Here is a 17551-nt window from a genome sequence, read left to right on the forward strand (position 1 = left end):
AAGCTTCCGCAAGAGACAACGTTTTAAAAACTAAAGATGTTTTAACATGAGTAACCTTCAGTGAACGACATGTTTTAAAATCATGATTAGGAACACGTAATAAAGGTAAATATGGAAAAGGGGTTTCTTTCGATATCACACTTTGTGAAAAACACTTCACATCACCAGATTCGGCCATAATGTCTAAGCCGAGTTTAGGGTGTCAAGTTGCAAAAACTCAACTATGGATTTGGGTTTCTTTAAAACTTAAAATTTCTAAAGGAATCATTTTAAAGGATTTAACGTATTTTGAAATGTTTTACTGAATGTGTGGTGCACCGAGTCTCTGGCGCGACTCTGTAAATCTTCTAAAACTTTTGCTTGATTAAATATTGAAATACTGAGACTACTGTAGGTAGTAGTCTATACTGAAACACTCTATTTAGGGTAAATCAAAAACTGTAGTAAAACTACGATCTGCGAGAACAAACTCTTAAGTATTGATATTGCTTTCCATAAAATATCCGCTAATAAACTGGAACTGTAAACTGATGCAGAAAATTACTAATATAGATAATATGCAAATCGATAATGAGCACCAGAGGTACTCATGGAAGGGGTACAAGAGGCCGTGGTAAAGGCCGTGGAGGTACTCGGGCTAGGTCTTCGTCATCTGGCCATATGCCTAACGTTGAAGCTAGAGAGGCACAGGCTTCACCTGTGACTGAGACTGGGTCTCATAATCGTACAGCCGAGGATGACGCACTGTCCCAAGCTATGTTGTGAATTCTAGAGAGGATCGTTGGGCCCAATAGTGGTACTGTGGGCCGTGGGTTAGTTTCAGAATGACTCCGGTCTAATGGGGTTGAGATTTTTAAGGGTATTGCTAGAGTTGCCCCTAATGTGGCTAAATATTGGATTGAAGCCATAGAGAGGATCATGAATGACCTCGATTGTACCCCCGAGCAGACACTGAAGCGTGCAGTGTCACTACTGAGGGATGAGGCTTACCAATCGTGGCTTACAGTTAAAGAGGGTACTCAGCCCGACCGGTTGACTTGGGAATTTTTCAAGATTGCTTTCCAGGGAAAATATCTGGGCGCTAGTTATGTGGATGCCCAGAGGAGAGAGTTTCTGAATTTAACTCAGGGGGATAAATCAGTGGCTAAATATGAGTCTGAATTTCTACGATTATGTTACTATGCGCATGGGATGGTAGAAACCGAATATGAGCATTGTGTTCGTTTCGAGAATGGCCTCAGAGATAGTCTACGGGTTGTGATAGCTCCACAGAGGGAACGAGATTTTGCTGTTTTAGTGGATAAGGCGAAGATTTTCGAAGAAGTGAAGCGTATAGAACGACAGAACCGTGAAAAGGAAAGATGTAGGAACAAGAGGGAATCGGAGCCCTCAAGTTCATTTCTGATGCCTAAGAAAAAGGTCAGAGGTGATGGGTAAGTCAGAGTTGAGGCCCCCATTGTTGCTATTGGACCACAGCCCTGTGCTGATTGTGGGAGACACCATTAGGATGAGTGTTGGAAAAGGATTGTAGCATGTTTAATGTGCGGATAATTAGAGCATTGTATCAGAAATTGTCCACAGAGGGCCGAGCAGATGCAAGCTACAGGTCGGGGTACTATTCAGCCACCGAGAGGTGTTCAGCAGCCACCGAGAGGCCCTGGTCAAGCCAGAGGTGGAAATGGTATGGGCCGTGGTCAGAGAGCACCGGGCAGAGGTGCTGATCATATTGAGGCAAGGCAGCCAGTTGTGGTTTAAACTGTACGTCACTGAGAAGATAGAGATGCCCCAGACATTATCACTAGTACATTCCTTATCTATAATGTACCTTATACTGCACTGATTGATGTTGGCTCTACTCATTCCTATATAGCATGTATTGTGTCTGAGACTCTAGGTATAAGGGTTGAAAGTACAGTGAGTGAGGTTACTGTATTGAATCCACTAGGGTAATCAATGAGGGTAAATAAATTTTTCAGAGATGTACCTTTGGAGGTACAAGGAACCATCTTTTTAGTAGATTTGATGGAACTCTCTTTTGGATAATTCGATTTAATATTGGGTATGGACTGGCTAGTTAAACATCAAGTGAACATGAATTGTGCTGCTAAACGGATGGTACTGAAAACTACGGAGGGTAACGAGGTAGTGGTAATTGGGGAGCGTCGAAATTATTTGTCAAATGTGATATCTACACTGAGGGCTAAGAAATTGGTTCGTAAAGGTTGTGAGGCGTATCAAGCCTATATCGGTATTTCAGATTCTGAGGGTTCTTCTGTTAAGGATATTAGAACAATTAAAGACTTTTCGAATGTTTTCCCTGATGAGTTGCCTGAATTACCTCCAAACCGTGAAGTTGAGTTTGGGATTGAGCTCCTACCTAGTACAGCTTCGGTGCCCATCGCCCCTTATAGAATGGCATCGAAGGGGCTTGTGGAGTTTAAAGCCTAGATTTAAAAATTACTGGATCGAGGGTTCATCCACCCTAGTTGTCTCTGTAGGGAGCATCGGTTTTGTTTGTGAAGAAGAAGGATGGATCCATGCGTATGTGCATCGATTACCGGTAATTGAATAATTTGACTATTAAGAACAAGTACATCTATTCGACCAGTTTTGTGGAGCATCGATTTTCTCTATAATTGATCTTCGATTAGGGTACCATCAATTGAGGGTCAAAGAGACTAATGTGTACAAGACAGTGTTTAGGACTCGTTATGGTCATTACAAGTTCCTAGTGATGCCGTTTGGACTAACGAATGCACCAACGGCTTTTATAGATTTGATGAACCGAGTGTTCCAGCCTTATCTGGATCGGTTCATAGTGGTGTTTATAGATGAAATCCTGGTGTATTTGAGAACTGAAGATGAGCATGATGCACATCTCCGAGGTGTTCTGCAGATTCTGAGGGAGAAACAACTGTACGCCAAGTTCAATAAATGCGATTTCTGGTTACGAGAGGTAACATTTTTGGGCCATGTGGTATCTGCTGAAGGGATTAGGGTTGATCCTCGAAAAATTAAAGCTGTTCTAGATTGGAAGCCACCTAAGATGGTATTTGAGATTTGAAGTTTTCTAGGTCTGGTAGGGTATTATACACGTTTTGTAGAAGGGTTTTCGTTGATTGCTGCACCTCTGACTAAGTTGTTGCATAAAGGGGTGCCGTTTGACTAGACTAATAAGTAGTAAGAGAGTTTTCAGAAGCTTAGGAAAGTTCTGACTGAGGCCCCTATCTTGGTACAACCAGAGTCTGGGAATGAATTCACCATCTATAACGATGCATCACATTTTGGTTTGGGACGTGTGTTGATGCAAGAGGGTAAGGTGGTGGCATATGCGCCTCATTAGCTTAAGACTCATGAGGTGAATTATCTTATGAATGACTTGGAATTGGTCGTTGTGGTATTCACATTGAAAATTTGGAGGCATTACCGATACGGTGAGAAGTGTATCATTTACACGGATCACAAGAGCCTCAAGTATCTCCTCACTCAAAAGGAGCTAAATCTTAGGCAACGTAGATGGATTGAGCTGCTTAAAGACTATGACTGTATGATCGAATACCATCCTGGGAAACTCAATGTGGTGGTTGATGCATTGAGTCGTAGGGCTATGACTGATCTGAGGGTAATGTTTGCTCGTCTCAGCTTATTTGATGATGGTAGTCTGTTGGTTGAACTTCAGGTTAAATCGACATGGATTGAGTAGATTAAGGGTAAACAGCTGGAGGATGAGTTACTGGGTCTTCGATTCTGACAGATTGAGAGTGGTAGCACATTAGATTTTAGACTAAATAGCGAAGGGGTACTCTGTTTCCGTGAGAGAGTTTGTGTACCGAAGGATACTGATTTAAGGCAGTCTATACTACAAGAGGCGCATAGTAGTCCTTATGCTATGCATCCTGGCGGGAATAGGATGTACCGAGACCTTTACGAGTTATATTGATGGCTGGGTCTTAAACGTGAAGTTATCAAATTTGTGAGTAAATGTCTAACTTGCCAGCAGGTTAAGGCTGAACATCAATTACCTTTAGAGTTGCTACAGCCAGTTAAGATTCCACTTTAGAAGTGGGAGAGAGTGACTATGGACTTTGTTAGTGGGCTACCCCTTACGCCTACTAAGAAGGATTCAGTATGGGTCATCGTGGATCGATTGACCAAATCTGCCCATTTCATACCTCTTCGTACTGATTATTAATTGCAGAAGTCGGCTAAGTTGTATGTGTCTAAGATAGTGAGACTGCATGGGGTATCGGTTTCTATAATATCTGACAGGGATCCTCACTTCACGTATCAATTTTGGAAAAAGCTGCATGAAGCACTGGGTACAAGGTTAGACTTCAGTATTGTGTTCCATCCTCAGATAGATGGTCAGTCAAAGAGAGTGATTCAAATACTGGAATACATGTTAAGGAGTTGTGTGATAAACTTCCGAGGCAATTGGGAGGACTACGTGTCGTTAGCTGAGTTTGGGTATACCAATAGCTACCAGTCTAGCATACAGATGGCACCTTACGAGGCATTATATGGTCGTAGGTGTCATACTCTTTCGTGTTGGACTGAGTTGGGCGAGCGGCATGTTCTGGGCCCTGAATTGGTCTCTGATACCAAAGATAAGTTTAGACTAATTAAGGATCAACTGAAGGCAGCATCACACAGAAAGAAGTCGTATGTGGATCTGAAACGTAAAGAGATTGAGTATTCTGTGGGGGACTTAGTATTTTTCAAGGTCTCGCTATGAAAGAAGGTACTGAAGTTTGCACAGAAGGGCAAGCTAAGCCCTAGGTTCATTTGGCCTTACCGCATATTGAAACGTGTGGGATCGGTTGCCTATCAGCTTAACTCCCAGAGTTAGACCGGATTCATGATGTGTTCCACGTCTCTATGTTGAGGTGCTACCGCTTTGATCTCACGCATGTTATCTCGACTAAGGAGATTGAAGTTAGGCTAGATTTGAGGAGATTGAGGTTAGGCAAGATCTAACTTTCGAGGAAAAGTCGGTTCAAATTTTAGATCGTGATGTGAAAGTTTTGAAGAAAATGTCTATTCCACTGGTTAAGGTACTTTGGCATAATCACAGTTTTAATGAGGCCACGTGGGAACCTAAGGAGGCGATGCAACAATAATACCCTTATCTATTCTAATCAGGTAAATTTCGAGGCCGAAATTTTCTTTAAGGGGGGTAGAGTTGTAACGCCCCAAAAATCTTAGTATTTATTTTTCTATGTTGTATTACACAACAGTATATCTACTTCAATGGTTATGTGTTCTGGGAAGAGTCTAAGAAGTCTTGGGTTCAAGCCTTGGCTTGTGTAAAAATTTTGTTTCTTACTTGAATTTAACCTGTCTCTAGTCAGTAGGCTTTTTAAATAAATATGGGCAAAACATGACAGAAACGGCCTGCTGGTCTAAGGGATAGGTGGCGTGTGGTGTTTGCCTGAGGACTGAGGTTCGAGTCCTGTGAGGTGTAGAGGAGTATTTATTTTGCTACTGTACCGTAGGAGTGTTGTGGGGTGACTGAAACACTGAAGTGGTTGGGGGAATTCAAATTGAGTAGTTGAGGGGAGGTGTGATTAGTTGGAGAGATTTGAGGAGGGATTTTAGGAGTCAATTAAGGGAGGAAAAAGTGGGATGTCAAGTGTAGTAGAGTTGTGCCGAAATGGATTAGTAGGCACACAGGAATTTTTGGCTGAGTTTAGCTTTTCTCTCAAACTTTTGGTTTTGTATAGTCATTCCCTTTTGCGTTTTGGTTTTTTTCTATCCCTTGGTGCCGAATTCTACCTCTAGTGTTACCTTTGTTTCTTTTTATTGGGTTTTTCCATTTTCCTCTTCTTGGAGCAAAGAATCTTTCAGGAGTTGACAAGTTTTTCTCTCAGTTTCCTTTCTTGACGTAACTAATCCATCTCCTTCCTCCTTCATTCGATTTGTTGTTTGACCGAATACCCTCTCTTCCCTTCTCAGCTCTTTTTCCTCTCCAATCATTTCTAGCATCATCTCTTCTCCTAGTGTTCTTGCCGATTACACGTTCCTCTTCTCCTCTTTTTCTTAACACTCTCTTATTGTCATCCATTCATCTTAGTACTTTGACCGTTTACTGTATCTCTCACTTTCTATCTTGCCTTTAGTTTTGGCAAGCATTCTTCGATCAATTGGGTTCGAGCACACAGTTCTCCTTATTCTTTCTCCCTAGTGCTTATCCTTGGCCGAATATTGGTAAGTAAGTTTCTGTTTCACTTCTGCCCCTTTCGGCTTCTCTCCTTCCTGAGCACTATTTCTTTTTCCTTCCTATCCTTACCACCTTTGTTTACAGTTTCAATTCAGTTTCTCTTCGGTCTTAGTTCACTGCATTACCAAAGCATACTCTGTACTATCGTTCTTTGGTAAGTGTGGTTCAATCAAGATTGTTTTGCAAACAAGTATAAGTTTAATAAAGAGATTATGACTTTCGTGTAGGTGGAGATCAAAGTTGATTGGTACGCCTCCTAGGAACCAAGGGTGCGATTTCGATTGGCTTGCGGTAAGGATAAGTTGATTGTGCTCGATTGGAATTTTGTTAGATTCCATATGGTATATGGGTTAAGTACTAATTAAAGGGCTTGTTGGTTGAATCTAGGTATAGGAGTCTTCGGAGCTCGGTTAAAACTTTAAAGCACGTCAGATGTGTAAACACTGCCCAAATCATAAAATCAGCAAAAGCCGAAAAATGTGACCATTAACGCTACATGGACGTGCGCTCGCTCTTGTGGTAATCGACTGCATAAAACATGGGCATTTGATCGTAGAGGCCACCATGAGCGATTTCATAAGCTTATGCCATTCTGGGCCATATTAGGCCGAAATGGGCCCCACGGGCTTGTGGGCCCCACAAGGGTAAATCACACTGATGTATGGAGAATATTGGACCAGGCTGTGTATCCCACACAGCCAAGGCCATTTCTGGGTTTCATGGGCCACACGGGTGTGTGGGCCCATTTTCACTGTTGGATTGTTAAGGTTGCACTGGTCGCCGGAGACGACTGTGGACCTACTGTTGGGTCGGTAAGTATACTTAGAACCCAATTTGATGAAATGACTGTTATGCCCTGTAACACCCTTAAATCGTATCCAATGTCGAAACAGGGTTTCGGGGCATTACTAGAATTGGCAAATCACCTAAGAAAAAAATTCAATTAAATACTTACCGATTCAATGTATCATATAAATAAATATATTACCATTCAATCAACAGCTTGGCACTTGTATAAGCATTAAACAGCAACAATGTTAGTATACTAGTACATATTTCATATAAATTCAACATTGATATACTTATTTTCTCGACATGTCACACTTAAGTTTAATAATTGTCTTTACTTACATAGTTTTCTTGTATCAACATATCAAAGATAATCATATATGTACACGTCATGAAACATATCATTCTCTTACCGTTTCTTCATAAGTATATATCATTCATTTCATTATATCAATATTTCATGCTCCATCATTTCCATATAATTTATGTATATTTATTCCAAGAATAGTTTATATCAAACTTAAACATAAATTACATTCCATGCACTTATACTTATTTCGTTTATCTATCTTCATAATTATTTTATACAATTATTTTGTACATATATTTCTATATGACCAGTTCTTGTAAACATTTCACACAACCATTTCATATAACCATTCGTCATCTAATACATATTACCTGAATATCAATTGTTCAACAGATGTCATAGCGTCTCCCATCCACGGTCTTATTTATCTTTGGCATGATGCCATTGTGTCTTTCAACTATGGTCTTACTCATTTTCTGTCATGTTGCCATGGTATCTTTCAACCATGGTCTTATTCTTTTCATGTCACGTTGCCATGGTATCTTTCAACCATGGTCTTACACATTTCATATCATGCTGCCATGGTATCTTTCAACCATGGTCTTATTCATTTTCCGTCATGTTGCCATAGTATCTCTCAACCATGGTCTTATTCTTTTCATGTCACGTTGCCATGGTATCTTTCAACCATGGTCTTACACATTTCATTTCATGTTGCCATGGTATCTTTCAACCATGGTCTTACACATTTCATTTCAGAGAGCACACTCTCGCAAACCTCATCCTTACAGCGGGATTACCAGTCCAGGCTAAATCCCCTGCAACGACAATTACTCTAATGAGCTTGGGTCTGAATTACCAGTCCAAGCTAAATTCAGACCCTAAGTTGGATTACCCGTCCAGGCTAAATCCATTTTACACATATTCTTCAGGAGGGCTATATCAAGATAGGATCACCCGTCCGGGCTAGATCCTTTTTTTACCGTCAATTCCTTTTCAAAGATCCATCGAATTTTCCTTTCATTCAACCGAGATTTCTTTCCCTTTTTTATCAAATATATCAATGTTTCATACATTTTCATACAATGAACATTCAAATAATATTCACATCAATAACATACATTTCAAGCATTTAAGAATATAATTCAAGTTACATGAACTTACTTGGCGAAATTGCAGAAATATCAAGATTCAGGGGCATTTTGGTAATTTACCATTTCCCTAATTTCTACCCGATCTTAAATTGATAATTTCATTCAATTTATTAATTTAAATAATAAAACAATTCATTCCCTTCAATTTGGTCATTTTTGACATTTTTACAAAATTACCCGCTAAAGTTTTATTTTATTCAATTTAGTCCCTAAGCCTAAAACATGCAAATTAGCCATGCTAGCTGAATATTCATATATATTTTCCTCCTCCTCCTCTTCATTCCACATCCTTAATGTATATAACACACTTGTAAGTAACATTATCTATAATTTTTATTATTTACTTTTATGAATATTCAAGCTGTTCATTTGTGTCATAGTCACTAAATTATTTATATCTGGAGCTATAGCACTCAAAATTAAGATCCGTTAATTTTCCCTGAAACTAGACTCATATATATTGTTACCATAAAATTTTCAGAATTTTTTGTTTAGCTAATAAAGTTTCCCCTATTCTGCTGTCTGATAGTTCTGACCCTTCTTCACTAAAAATTAATTATCTCCTTGTACAGAATTTGAATGATGTTTCTTTTTATTTGTATTGAAAATAGACTCATTAAATATTCTAAAAATGTAAATTTAAGCCCCTAATTATATTTCTCCAATTTTTTATGATTTTCCAAAGTCAAAACAGGGGAACCCGAAATCATTCTGACCTTGTCTCAAAAAATTTATTATATATCATGATTTACAATTCCATTGCTTACATAATTTCTTCTATAAGAAACTAGACTCAATAATTTTTAATTTAATATTTCATTCATCCTATAATTAGATTTCTACAATTTTTGGTGATTTTTCAAAGTTAGACTACTGCTGCTGTCCAAAATTGTTTTAGTGCAAGATATTAATTACCATGTTTATAACACCCTTATTTTCTTTTTCTACTCTATTTATCATCACTTTCTCTTATTTTCTCTTCAGTAACATATCAAGAACATAGGACCTTATGTAAGGAAACTCTACATTAACATTAATCCCATGCTTTTTCAATAATATCAAACTTAAAAGTATATTGAAATCATGATGTTCTTACCTTGTCTATTGATTTCAATCTTCATCTTGATTTTCTCTCTCCTTTAGCTTCCATTTCTTGAATCCAACTTGATATTCTAACTTCCCATAGTCTTCTTAACATTTTTCTCTCTTGGTAGCTATGGAAATTCTCTTAATTTTTTGGTGAAAATGGTGAATTTTTGATAAAGGATCAAATTGTAAAGAAATGAAAACTTCTTTTCTTCTTCTTCTTCTCACGTTGGTTTTGCATGGAAAAAATGGATGAGAATTCCTCATCTTTCTTTCTTTATATACTAATAAAATAATAATAAAATAATAAAATATCATATTAAAATATTAATAAAATAATATTTATCTCGTTAAATAATTATAAAATATCAAAATATCTCTAGCATTATTATTACTTTCTAGATTTCTCTCTCTTCCAATTGACCATTTTGCCCTTTATTATCTTTTAAAATTTCATCTTTGAGTCATCATTTAATTTGTTAAAATTGCAATTTAGTCCCTCATAGTTCTTCACCTATTCAATTTGGTCCTAATTCATCCATTTTCCTTAGTTTCTAGATCATTCCAACCTTAAAATATTTACACTATTGGTCCTTCAACTTTTTATATTTATACTTTAACCCCTCAAATTTTGAGTATTTACTCTTGTGTAACAAAACTTTTCTCTCTTTTACAATTTAGTCCTTTCTTGAATTAATATATCATAATATACTTCCCAATATTGACATAACTCAAAATTTCCCTTTTTGTCACTTTATTTTCTTATTTTACTATATCAAGGGTAATATCTTATTGTAAAAATTTTTGGGGTATTACATGCCTACGAGGTAAAATGACTGATATGCCCTATGAGATGTATGATTGTATTTGAGCATGCCATTTTATATATATTGCATTCATGTATGGTATTATGCAATGATGCATGATATATTGCATAGGGATGGGTTTATTATGATTGCAAGAAGTGTACTGTACTGGCAGCTCTGCTGCCAATACTGTTTAGTGTCGCAACTGGTGCTATTTTTGGAGTGTAGGAATGGGTGGGTTGATTTTATCCCCACATAGAATGTAGGGCTGGACGGAGTAGAGTGTAGAGGCTGGTTGGGTAGGATTTTTGATTACATAACTGTACTGCTACTGTCAGTGAAATGGGCTAAGGCCCATACTGATTCTGCTACTGGATGGGCTAAGGCCCTAACTGAAATTGAACTGTCACTGATGCAGGCTTAGGCCCAGACTGCATTTGCCTATGCATAATTGACTGTATGTTTTTTAAGGGATTACACACTGAGTTTTCATAAATTCACCCTTCTGTTTATCTACGTAGGTAATCCCCAGTTTTAAGCGGGTCGGTGCTGCGAGGGACTCAAAGGTTGCCACACCACTGCATGGACTTTTCCGTTAGATTTTAAATTATAAGTATTTTAATTTGGGTATCTTTTTTTTTTTGTAATAAGGCCTTTATAAATTTTTGAACTTTAATTTGTGTTGTTAATTACTTTGATTTATAACTGCTAGTAGTAAGATAAGACGCGGTTTTTCAAAAGACAAATGTTTTCCAAGAATACGTAATTGTTAAGAGCTTCCGTAAGAGACAACGTTTTAAAAACTAAAAATGTTTTAACATGAGTAACCTTCGGTGATCGGCATGTTTTAAAATCATGATTAGGAACATGTAATAAAGGTAAATAAGGAAAAGGGTTTTCTTTTGGTATCACGCTTTGCGAAAAACACTTCAATGTGACATCGCCAGATTCGACCATAATGTCTAGGCCAGGTTTGGGGTGTTACATTTTTGCTAACTTATCAGTTGACCAGAATTCGAATCCAATCCAAATACTAGCCACATGGGCGGAACACACAAAGCCAAAGCAAAAATATTCACTTTGCACTCATGGGATTTGAACATAGAACCTCTAAGTAAGTTGCAACCTTACCACTAAACCACAAGTTTATTCTTTCCAACAATTACCCAGAATTTAAAGATATTTTAGATGTTCTAAGTCAAGGATTGGAATAAAAATAACAAAAATTAAAGAGAAAAGATTTGAACATAGGACCTCTTATACAAAAACACAACACTTAACCACTACAATAGATTAATTCACTTGACACAAATCCTGCAACATTTGTTTAAAAACAAGGCATGACCACTCTCTCGATTCACAAACCCAATTTCTACTATTCTTACTTTTAGGATGTGACAACTCTCGCCTCCTTAAAAGTAATTTCATCCTCGAAATTCATACTATCACCCCATTCACTTAACCACAAAATTCGTAACCTTTCAGTCTAAACTAACCACCACACTTCCCCTACGCAACTCTGATTTCAATGCAAGTCAGAGAATACCCCACCTTAAACCTCTAAGAACTTCCTATTCATGATCACAGATTGCCTCATAGGACTATCTACAGAAGGATCACTAACGATTTCCTCTACCCTAAATTCTTAGAAACACTACTAATAGAAAACATTTGAGTACAACCAATTCTCAGTTACTATAAGGTTCAATTGGAATGGATCACAAAAGTACCTGTACTGACTCTAATTACGTATCAATCCCCTTGACGCCTAGCTACATAAACCAGTCTTTGCTTCCATTTTTTAGCCAAAGCTTGTATCTGACTAAGAAAATGATGTGAGCAACCCCCAACACGGTGCTTAACGTATCCACATCTAAAACATGCACCTATTTTCCTCCAACATTAGTTTGGATGTTGCCTACCATAAAAAATAAAAATCAAAACCAACAACCGCCTCAACCAACTAAGGTTTGTCTATTCTGGCTCGTTTCCAAGGTTGCAAGTTGAAGCAAGTAGAACAAAAATCCCTCTTATTCTATACTTTTTTCCTTTCCTTTTTCTCTCTTTCTAAGAATTACTCACTTCCACTATTTGGTCTTATTTGACCGGAGTTGCTCAGTCACTAACCCTTGGCCCATAGATCCAAATTGGGCCATAGTTGCCCTTAGCAAAATCCTAGGCATTGCCTGGGACATTGCATCGTGCCCTACGCCCTAATTACTAGTCTCAATAGTAAGTGTCTCGACCATCCCATTTGTTTCTAGATTGGGCATGTTGGCTAGAGGAGAGGACTCCGCTTGATCCACTTGACGACATCCACCACACCCTCTTATACCAAAAGTACTTATATACCTAACTACAGTTCAAAATTTCTATAAATTAGCTTAGGTTATTTTTAATTCCTAAGTCTAAAGTTTAGCAGAAGTAACATAGTCCCTTTTCTTAAAGTAGAAAGACTTTATCCTAAAGTCTCCACAATTTACTAGTTGACTAAAGTAGCTAAAGTATAAGTGACTAAATTATAAGTAACTTACTTGGATCGGCATCGGAGTCTCGAATTCACATTTCCAAAATCTTAGTAAATTTTATGTAAATCTACTTATATCATAATTTCTAAAAAAATTCTTTAAAATCAGAAATGTGGTTAAACCACCAGATAAGTCAAATCATTAAACTGCCAACACTTCCTTTGTCACATAATTATCCCACCCAATGCAAATGCAACTATAGCATAACTATATATTCAGATACACAAAGATCAGACATGCTTTGTGACAGCCCAAAATTGACCCTAGTCGGAATGTGGTTTCGGGACCACAAAACCGAGGTATAAAAATAATTTAATATTTATTTTATTGCCTATGATGTGTGTTAACTCATGTGTGACATTTTTGATGTTTTGATTTAGAGTTATAAATGTGAATTTCACTAGAAAGGACCTAGTAGTAAACTTTGAAAGTATGATGGGGAAATGTGTGATTAAAGCATGCATGCAAAACAATGGACTTGCATGTCAAATTTCCCCCCCCCCAATAGCTAGTGGCCGGCCATGACAAGGAATTATGGGCAAAACATGTCATGAAACATGTTTGGTAAGTGGGTTATGTTGGAATAAATAAAATAAGGAGTATGGAGAAAAAAAAATGTGTGTGGGAAGGCTTCTCCCCCTCCCCATTGCCGTGTAGGTAAAAAGAAAAAACAAAAAATTTTTGTTCATCCATTTCACTCTCTTTTTGGCCGAAAATGCTAATGAAGAAGAAAGGAAGTTTGCTTCATGCTTGGTTTGGGAGAGGATTAGGAGGAGGCTTGGCTATACTTGCATCAAGATTAAGGTATGTTTGAGGTTGTGCCATGAGATTCATGCATGTTTTTAGTTGCTAGCTTGATGTTCTTATTAGCCCATGGTTCAAATCTTTGCTATGTCATGGGAATGATATTCGGCCAAAGTGGATGTGGTGTTAATGCCATTGCATGCTAAATATCAAGCTTGATAATGATACATGTGATGGGGGATTGAGGACTCTTAGATTTTTCTTTTAGCATTTTTGAATGAGATACTAAGTTCTTTGTTTAACCATGACCAAATTGAAGCGGTATGGTGTTGTGGTGTATTCGGCCATGGTATATCCATAAGTATGATTCATGCATGTTGCATGGTAGGTAAGATTTGAGCTTTGGATATGTGTTTATATTTGGATATAAGCAACTTGAGATCCGCCCTTGCACCTACATGAATATATGTTTGCACATGATGTATTGGTATGACATATATACTATTTCAAGGTGTATATTTGCTTATGATGATGTTTGGTTATGAAGTAAATGAGAGATGTGTATTGAGCTACAATATGTAATGCGTTAGTTAGTAAAATGTATGCTGTTTTGTGTGGTATTAAGTGTATAATTGGCCTCAACATGGACATGCATATTCGGCCACATGAGGGGAGTTGGTGTGCATGCATTCGGTTAGAGGCAAGCATATTGATGCCTATTCTTGGCTTGGAAAATTCGCTAAGGAGAGTACTAACTAATGTGTTGAATTCGATTCGTGATTTCGTACACATGTGACTCTAATGTCTAATGTTTATAAGGGCTAAGTACCTTGAGCTTCACTTTGATGTTTGAATGAATTGTATTGAATTGCTTGTTGCGATTAAAATGTGCATGACCATTGTGTATTTGAGCTAAAGGATGGCCATATGACCATTTAAACTCCTTGTCATATTCGCCATAAACTATCATAATAAGACTTTAATAAGTTAAATTTGTGTGAATTAAGCTCAAGAGCAAAGGGAGCTAAATGCGATAAAGGAAAGGAAAAAGTAGTCGAGTAGCCGTCGAAATCGCTCGACCACGTCCGAGGTAAGTCTTGATAATGACCCTACTTGAATTATATTGAAATCATGCTCCTTGTGTGTGGCTATTGAGCCGAAATTGTAAAGGTTTGATAAATATTTTGTGTTTGAGCCTTAGTAACGAAAATGAAATATGGATGTGTCGTGATTATTGATATATGTGTACATGAGCAATTGAATGAAACCGGGCTAAGTCCGAAGGCATTTATGCTAGTGATTATATTCGGGCTAAGACCGAAGGCATTCGTCGAGTTGTTAAATCCGGGCTAAGACCGAAGGCATTCGTGCGAAGTTGTTATACCCGGCTAAGACCAAGGCATTTGTGCAAGTTACCAAATCCGGGTTAAGACCAAAAACAATTGTGCTTGTGGTTATATCCGGTTAGATTCCGAAGGTACGTGATTCGGAAATGAGCAATCTTGCTGCAAAAATTTCAGTTGATGCGCTTGCAAAAATTCCAGCAATGAGGTATGTTCATATGTGCGTGAATTAGTGAGCCCTTACAAGTAAGAATTCGCTCGATCGATGAGCGAGCTAAGCGACCTTTGGCTAAGTTGATCTTTTGTGTATGAATATAAGGGTGGTAATGTGAAGTAAGTATGATATTGAGGTTGTGTGCATATGAAATTATCCGTTTAGCTATATGAATGCCATGCTTTTGTTGTGCTGGAATTCCTTGCTCAAACTTACTAAGCATAAATTGCTTACTCCGTTTCTCTGTTTCTCTGTTTTATAGATTTTGCTCGTTAGCTATCGGATTCGGGATCATCGAAGTCGAAGTCATCCACACTATCAAAACCCCTTTGGTACTCTTTAGTTGAACTCTGGATATGGCATGTATAGGACTACCCTTTGCTGTTTTTTTTTCAAGTACGTTTTGTGATGTACGTGTGTACAGCCATGCGAAAATGGCTCGTAAAAGTGGAGTATGGCATTAGACCATTTGTGTTTATGTATTTATATGTATGGTTTCATGATGTGATTATGGACTGAATGGAAGTGTTGGGCAAATGATCAGCCATTGGAATGGCTAAATATGATTATATGTGGACCTATGTATGACAAAACTCTAGCTGGTCCATGGAAACCGCGAGATAGGTAAGTTTACCTTGAAAACAGATGCTGGCAGCAGCAGTGGTGTGGATTTGAAAAATCATTAAAATTTGTAGGAATGGAATTAAATAGTGAATAAATTATTTAAATGAACCTTGATGAATCTACTTTCAAATGGAAGAAACGAAACGGTCATATGAGTTATATGTTAAGAGATATTAAAGTTCTCGTGAAACAGGGCCAGAACAGTTTCTGGATTCCCTATTCCGACTTTGGAAATTCATTGTAAATTAACCAGAGATAATTAGGAGTCATGCCATATATTTATAGATTCCTCTCTGAGTCTAGTTTCTATAGAAACAAACGAAATCAGTATTAATGCCCTGTACAAGTATATATTCAATTCTTAATGCACGAAGGTCAGTGTAGTCGAACCCTGGAATAGGGGAGACTTTAACTAATAAACTGTACTAATTGGCTTGACCAAAAATTCTAGAAAAAAATCTGTAGATGAACATATGAGTCTAGTTTCAGGTAAAAATTACGAAACTAATTTTCGAGCTTTGAAACTCAAGATATGATTTTTAAAGCAACAGTGATGCAGTAACCAGCTTGTCTGGAAATTTCTAAATGGACTGTGAAAATAGTTAAGTCTGTGTGCACCTTGTGTTCGATTCCGAACGGACTCAGTGCACGGGTGTTACAATTTTATTGGTATCGAGCTACGGTTTAGTCGATTCTAGGACTACCGTAATGCGTTTGGGTCTAGCTATACATGCCATTTTATGTGATTATTTGATAGTGTGTTGATTTACGACGTTTGAATTGGTGTTTATCCATAGTAATGGATCCCGATCCCAACCGAAGCGATAGGCGATGATGTGGAGAGTGTGGCGCCTACTCCCGCTCAAGGGACAGCCGCCGGGACTCTCAACCTATTGCTAGCAAACCGAATGATGAGGCTGGACACGCTTTCTATAGCGTGATGAATGATTGGTTCAACCAATACATTCGAACTAACACTACTGCTCCACAACCTCCATTCCCGACTAACACAACCCCGCACCTACAATGCCTCGATGGCCCGACCAAATAAGGTCGAATAAGCCCCAGTTGATGAATCCGAAAACATGGGGCTCTTGAATTTAAAGCGACGGATAGCGATTTATGCGAGCAAGTGAATTTTGGTTGGACAACACTATCCGGGTACTCGATGAGCTATCTTGTACACCGATGAATGCCTAAAGTGTACTATCTCCTTGCTACGTGATTACGCCTACTATTGGTGGTGTACTCGACTTGTTGTGCCCGAGAGCAAGTAACTTGGGAGTTTTCCAAACCGAGTTTGGAAAAAGTATATCGATCGAGATTTATGGATCAAAAGCGGAAGGAATTTCTCGAACTTAAACAAGGTTCCATGTCGTTCTGACTATGAACGAAAATTTGTGAGGCTTAGCCATGCGCGAGAATGCATTTCTTGAAGTTGTGATGTATAAACGCTCAAGATGGACTAAATGATGATATAAAGTCTGTATGTTGACATTTTGGAAATCCGAGAGTTTGTGACTCTTGTCGAGCGAAAGCGTGCAAAGCCGAGGAGCTCGATATGGAGAAAAGAAAAGTGAAGTGGGAGCAAGGAGTTTTGTAAGAGGTCTTGGGAAGCCCTTCCCACATCATCAAAGAAATTTAGAGATGACTTAGGCCGATCTAGAGACACTTGGGCTTTTCTAGACGAGATCGCGATCGACCCCCTGTGACCACACGAGTCACTTCGGTCG

Source organism: Gossypium arboreum, chromosome 10 (assembly GCF_025698485.1).
Source record: "Gossypium arboreum isolate Shixiya-1 chromosome 10, ASM2569848v2, whole genome shotgun sequence".
In the NCBI taxonomy this organism is placed as follows: Eukaryota; Viridiplantae; Streptophyta; class Magnoliopsida; order Malvales; family Malvaceae; genus Gossypium; species Gossypium arboreum.